Source organism: Sapajus apella, unplaced genomic scaffold (genome assembly GCF_009761245.1).
Source record: "Sapajus apella isolate SASKATOON/1434 unplaced genomic scaffold, GSC_monkey_1.0 scaffold40, whole genome shotgun sequence".
Classification (NCBI taxonomy): domain Eukaryota; kingdom Metazoa; phylum Chordata; class Mammalia; order Primates; family Cebidae; genus Sapajus; species Sapajus apella.
The window spans coordinates 17,350,391-17,355,939 of NW_022436980.1; the positions used below are offsets into that span (position 1 = coordinate 17,350,391).

Genomic DNA, 5,549 nt, shown 5'->3' on the forward strand with positions numbered 1-5,549 from the left:
ATCTTTTCAAATATTCTCAATAATATTTGAGCAGAGATTGAGTTCACCATCAACCATAACAAAAACACCCCTTGGGTTTACATAAAAATGGACTTTATATCTTGTACTTTATTGGGAGGTTGTGACATGTAGTGTGTGTAACTGTTTCTCCTAATTTAAAAATATTTTGGTATCTCTTATGTGGTCTTTTCTTAGAAGCATGATATAAACTGAGAAGATATATTAAGAGCAAAGAATCATTGAAGTTGCGTAGAAAGTTTCTCTTCCTACCGCTGTTAAATAAAATTAGTTCATTGACTATATTAGTTCTTTTTAGTACTTCCTATATTACTGAAAAAAATTGATATAGATACCAACAGTACTATAGTTGTGTGCAGATGCATGGAACAAAAGCAAAAGTATATTCTTGGATTTGGAGTGGAGAGTTCTGTAATTGTCTATTAGGTGTGATTGGCCAGATCTGAGTTCAAGTCTTGGATATCCTTGTTAATTTTCTGTCTTGTTGATCTATCTAATATTGATAGTGAAGAGTTACAGTCTCCCAGTACTATTTTGTGGGAGTCTGAGTCTCTTTGTAGGTCATTAAGAACTTGTTTTATGTATCTGGGTGCCCCTGTATTGGGTGCATATATATTTAGGATCATTAGCTCTTCTTGTTGCGTTGATCCTTTTACCATTATGTAACTCTTTATCCAATTTGCCTGTCTGTGTCTTTTGATTGGGACATTTAGCCCATTTGAATTTAAGGTTAATATTGTTATATGTGAATTTGATTCTGCCATTTTGATGCAAGCTGGTTGTTTTGCCTGTTTGTTGATGCAGTTTCTTCATAGTGTTAATACTCTTTACCATTGGGTGTGTTTTTGCCGTGGCTGGTACTGGTTGTTCCTTTCCATGTTTGCTGCACCCTTCAAGAGCTCTTATAAGGCTGGCCTGGTGGTAAAAAAAAAAAAAAAAAGTCTCAGCAGTTGCTTGTCTGTAAAGGATTTTATTTCTCCTTCATTTATGAAGCTTAGTTTGGCTGGATATGAGATTCTGGGTTGAAAATTATTTTCTTCAAGGATGTAGACTGGATAAGGAAAATGTGGTGCATATACACCATGGAATATTATGCAGCCATAAAAATGGATGGGTTCATGTGCTTTGCAGGGACATGGATGAAACTTGAAACCATCATTTTCAGCAAACTGACATAAGAACCGAAAACCAAACACTGCATGTTCTCACTCATAAGTGGGTGTTGAACAATGAGAACACATGGACACAGGGAGGGAAACATCACACACAGGGGCCTGTTGGGCAATGTAGGCACTAGTGTAGGGATAGCAGAGGGTGAGGACGTTGGGGAAGGATAACGTTAGGAGAAATACCTAATGTAGATGACAGGGAGATGGATTCAGCAAACCACCAAGGCACCTGTATAACTATGTAACAAACCTACACATTCTGCACATGTACCCCAGAACTTAAAGTATATTTTAAGAAAGCAGAAAGTAAAGGGATCATTTTATTTCATCAAAAAAAAATAAATATTAGCAAATGTTCTTTTCTTGCTCTAATAATAACCAACATCTGATTTGTGAAATATTTATGAGGTCAATAAATTAAGATGGTTTTATTTTTATACTCTTAGAAAATAGAAAAAAAAAATAAAGTGATGATCTGATACTGCTACCGTTGTATTTATAATGTAAATTTTAAATTACATACTAAATTATTTCCCATGATAGTTTATTGATTTTTATTTGTTTGTTTTGGTTCACGTTCAATTGATAAATGAGTTAAAACTTATGGTATTGAGTTTTCCCAGTGATATTCCCATCAATATTAGGTAAAATTCAAACAAACAGTACAGATTCTTCTTGCCTAAATAAATCCCTTAATTTTATGAGGTAGTTGTCTATTCATTTTTTCATGGGCTGGTTTCTTTCCAGCTTGTTTAATATAGCAATGTAAGAACAAAAGTGTTGTTTTAAAAGTCCCATATCCCATTTATAATAACGTTTTTATTTTTTGTGTCTTAATTTTCATTTTAACATTTAGAACATAAAACCAGAGGAGAGCATGAGCACAGTCCTCCACTACCACCGATTATGCAGTTGAGTTTCCCACATTTAGGGAAATCACAGGGGTCAGCACATCCAGAGTGCAATGGATAAGCCCTAACCCTCAAAAAAAGCACCTTTGTGTTCATGGTATGTCCCCTTCCAGTTAAGTATAATAATCAAAATTTTAATTGAAAACTTTCCTAAGTCAGGATAGAGCCTAGAAACAATAGTCAAATGAAAAAGAAAATTTAAAAATGGAAAGAATATATACTATCAATAGAACTTAATATCAAATAAATACTTATCATCCTCTTATACCAGCATGACTTTACTCTTTCTGAAGTTCCTAGTTGCATAAGCCACATTACAATTATTTCCACTATGTATAATAATTTTTTGCAATGGTATAAATCTATGAATTGTTTCATGACCCAAACAAAAATGAAATTGTCCAGGAGAAGACAAACACTATGTGGCCTTCAGATACGGATGAAAATTATTTCATGATCATTTTAGCTTTCATAAAATATAATCAGGAGAAGTCTAAATTGCTAACCCTCTTAACCATCATTTCTTAACTCTTAAATTGTTGCCCTACTTAATATTCAGTGTTCACTTAAAAAGTCAGAAATGCAAGGAGATATTTCCCTTTTATCATCTGTGCTTATAATATTAACTTTTATTTCATTTTTAACATTTTATGTGGTTTATTCAAATTCTTAATGCTTAATCCACTTCTCTTAAAAACCAAACTAAAACATAACAGTTTTCATAAAATGATACATATAAATAAGAGTTTTTTTTTATTACAACATTAATAAAAATGGTGCCTACAGCACCCATCAGGCCTCTGTGTCTGAGGATTATTTCCCTTATTCCTAAAATCATTATCATCTAGCAAACTCTTACTCATCTAGACTATATTTTTTTCTATTGGTTAAGTAGGGAACTACATTGCCTAGAATCCTTTTTTGTTGGGTTCTTGATTAGAGTTCCCCTAAAGAGAAACTTGTGGAAGATTTGAGAAGAAGAAATGAGGTAACCACCACTACCCGCTAAGTGGGTTTTTCTGGTCACATCGATGGTAGAGAGGCCCAGGGGTACCTGGTAGATGTCAGATTGTTTTTGAGCTCCTCCACTCTGTGTCCATCTTGTTTATCCAATTGCTAATAATCTGACAAGCAGCAGTGGCCCCAGACCAAAAGAAAGGCAAAGGTTATACAGTAATAATAGCTTCCTCTCAAATTCTTTAGGAATTTCCCTTCACAGTCTTTTATGCAATTGGATTTTCTTAGCTTTTCCTTTGCAGGTTTTGACTAGCCCACCCATGAAAGTATTTTAGGCAGAAGCTAGTGACTTGTTCTCTGATTGCCTACTTCTACTCCTCCAGTCTTCAATTCTCACATCTACCCCCACAAGTCTAAGGTTTAATACTTGTACTAAACTCTTAATTCTATAAATCCTATTGAGAGAGGAGAATATGGCCTGGAGGCAAAGAACCTAAGGCCGATATGCACTGACTCCCTAAAACTGAATCAAAAGAAAAACCCCACCTGTCCACACCCAAGTAACAAAAGGATCAGAGGCTACTTCCTTTGAAACACCTTCCTCCCATTCCTCTGCATCACAGATGAAAAATGGAAATCACCTCTGATTGGTCCCCTCCCTCAACCAATCAAACTGGTCATAGGCCAAGTCTTCATTTGCCTACAGTCTTCAGCCTCTGATTGGTTGCCTGCTATGACTAACCAGACTGGTTGCAGGCAAAGTCTTCATTTACATAGGATGCAACCAAGTAACCCAGGGGAAACCTCTAGAGGGTGTTTAAACCTTAGAAAATTCTGTAACCAGTGCTTTTGAGCTGCGTGCTTGAGCCTACTCCCATTCTGTGGAGTGCACTTTTATTTCGATAAATCTGTGCTTTTTTTGTTTCATTCTTTTGTTGCTTTGTGTGTTTTGTCAAACTTTTTGTTCAAAATGCCAAGAGCCTTGATGGTCAAGACGCTCCACCAGTAATATTATAAAGACTCCGCTTCCTTGTCTGAACTCCAGCTGATAAATTATCTTTCAGATTTTGGCTCAATGTCACTTTGCTAGAAAAGGTTTATAGGAAAATGTTTACTTAGTTACTGTCTTCTTTCATGTCTCTTGGACTAGATCAGGTAATCTCCTAAGTAGTCCTATAGCTCCCAGCATCTCTGCACTTTGCTTCAAAGTCGGTTGTTTTGAATTATATATATCTACTGATCTATCCATCTATACACTTACATGTGATTAATGTCTGTTTTTAAATAACAAATCTATGGCAACAGAAAAATGTCTGATATTTTCATCATTATGTATACAACTTCTATCACACTGCCTGGTGCAGAGTATGCATTCAATATGCATTGCTAAGTAAATGAATTAGCATAGGACTCCATTTTACTCACATTTTCTTTAAGCAAATATGAAATAATATGTAACTTTAGTTCACCACCTATTCAACAGAACACGTTAGATTAAAACATCTTGTACTCTGCCACAGATTAATGGATATAAATGAAGGCTCTCAAATAATATATACATTAAGAAAAAGACATACACACATTAAAACAAAAACTGTTACAGTCCAAAATTATAATCCACAGTCTGCTTATCTGCATCTACACTCTATGGATTTACTCTCTTATATTTAGGTATACATTTTTTAAATTTTGTTCAAAATTAATAAAACTTATGCTTTTACTATTAATATTTTCTAAGTATCAACAATGACATCAGACTAACCATCATTTCCTTTTCTTATTTAGTTATTATTTTGAATTACTATAGGTGACCACTGATTTGACAGATAATACTGTACAATTTGGTATCCCATATATTAAGCTGTATGTGAAGTAAAATCTGCACTAAATTCATATATATTTTATTCCATGTTCTCCAAGTAAAACTTACTGAAAAAGTAACAAAGTTAACTAATTTAGCCATACTGTTTTCCTGAGTTTTCTACTCTGTTTAATAAGGAGCTTACCAGAGGTTGTTCTATTGAGTTTCAACACCTCATGAGCTTCTTAGAACTATTTTTGTGTCTTAAAATGTGATTTCATTTTTAATCTAATCTTGCCATCTTTCTTTGGTTCAACTATTTTAAACAATATCACAGCTCCTAGGTGGGATCAGATACTTTTCTACATCTGTGGTTGATTATAGATCTATGGTCAGTTATATAAATATGGCTCAACTTGATTGAAAAAACAGCATTGGCTCGATATGAGTGGTGGCATGTGCCTGTGGTCCCAGCTACTTGGGAGGCTGAAGTGGGAAAATTGCTTTAGTCCATGAGTCTAAATCTAGCCTTGGCAACGTGGTAAGACACCATCTCTTTTAAACAACAAAACAAAACAAAAACAAAAGAAAAAACCTGAATTGGTATAATTGTATTACATTTGAAAAAAAAAATAACAAAAGTGCGAGCTTTTTTTTTATATCTTCAACAGAAACTGCATTATAACAGGTACG

The 5,549-nt window shown here is 34.3% G+C and overlaps 1 non-coding gene across 1 annotated transcript; it reads right to left on the reverse strand.

Annotated features, from left to right (window-relative positions):
• Positions 1-2,053: 2,053 nt before the first annotated feature.
• LOC116565637 lies at positions 2,054-2,219 on the reverse strand. Its single transcript, XR_004275551.1, has one exon. It is a non-coding gene; the product is annotated as a U1 spliceosomal RNA (small nuclear RNA).
• Positions 2,220-5,549: the final 3,330 nt, after the last annotated feature.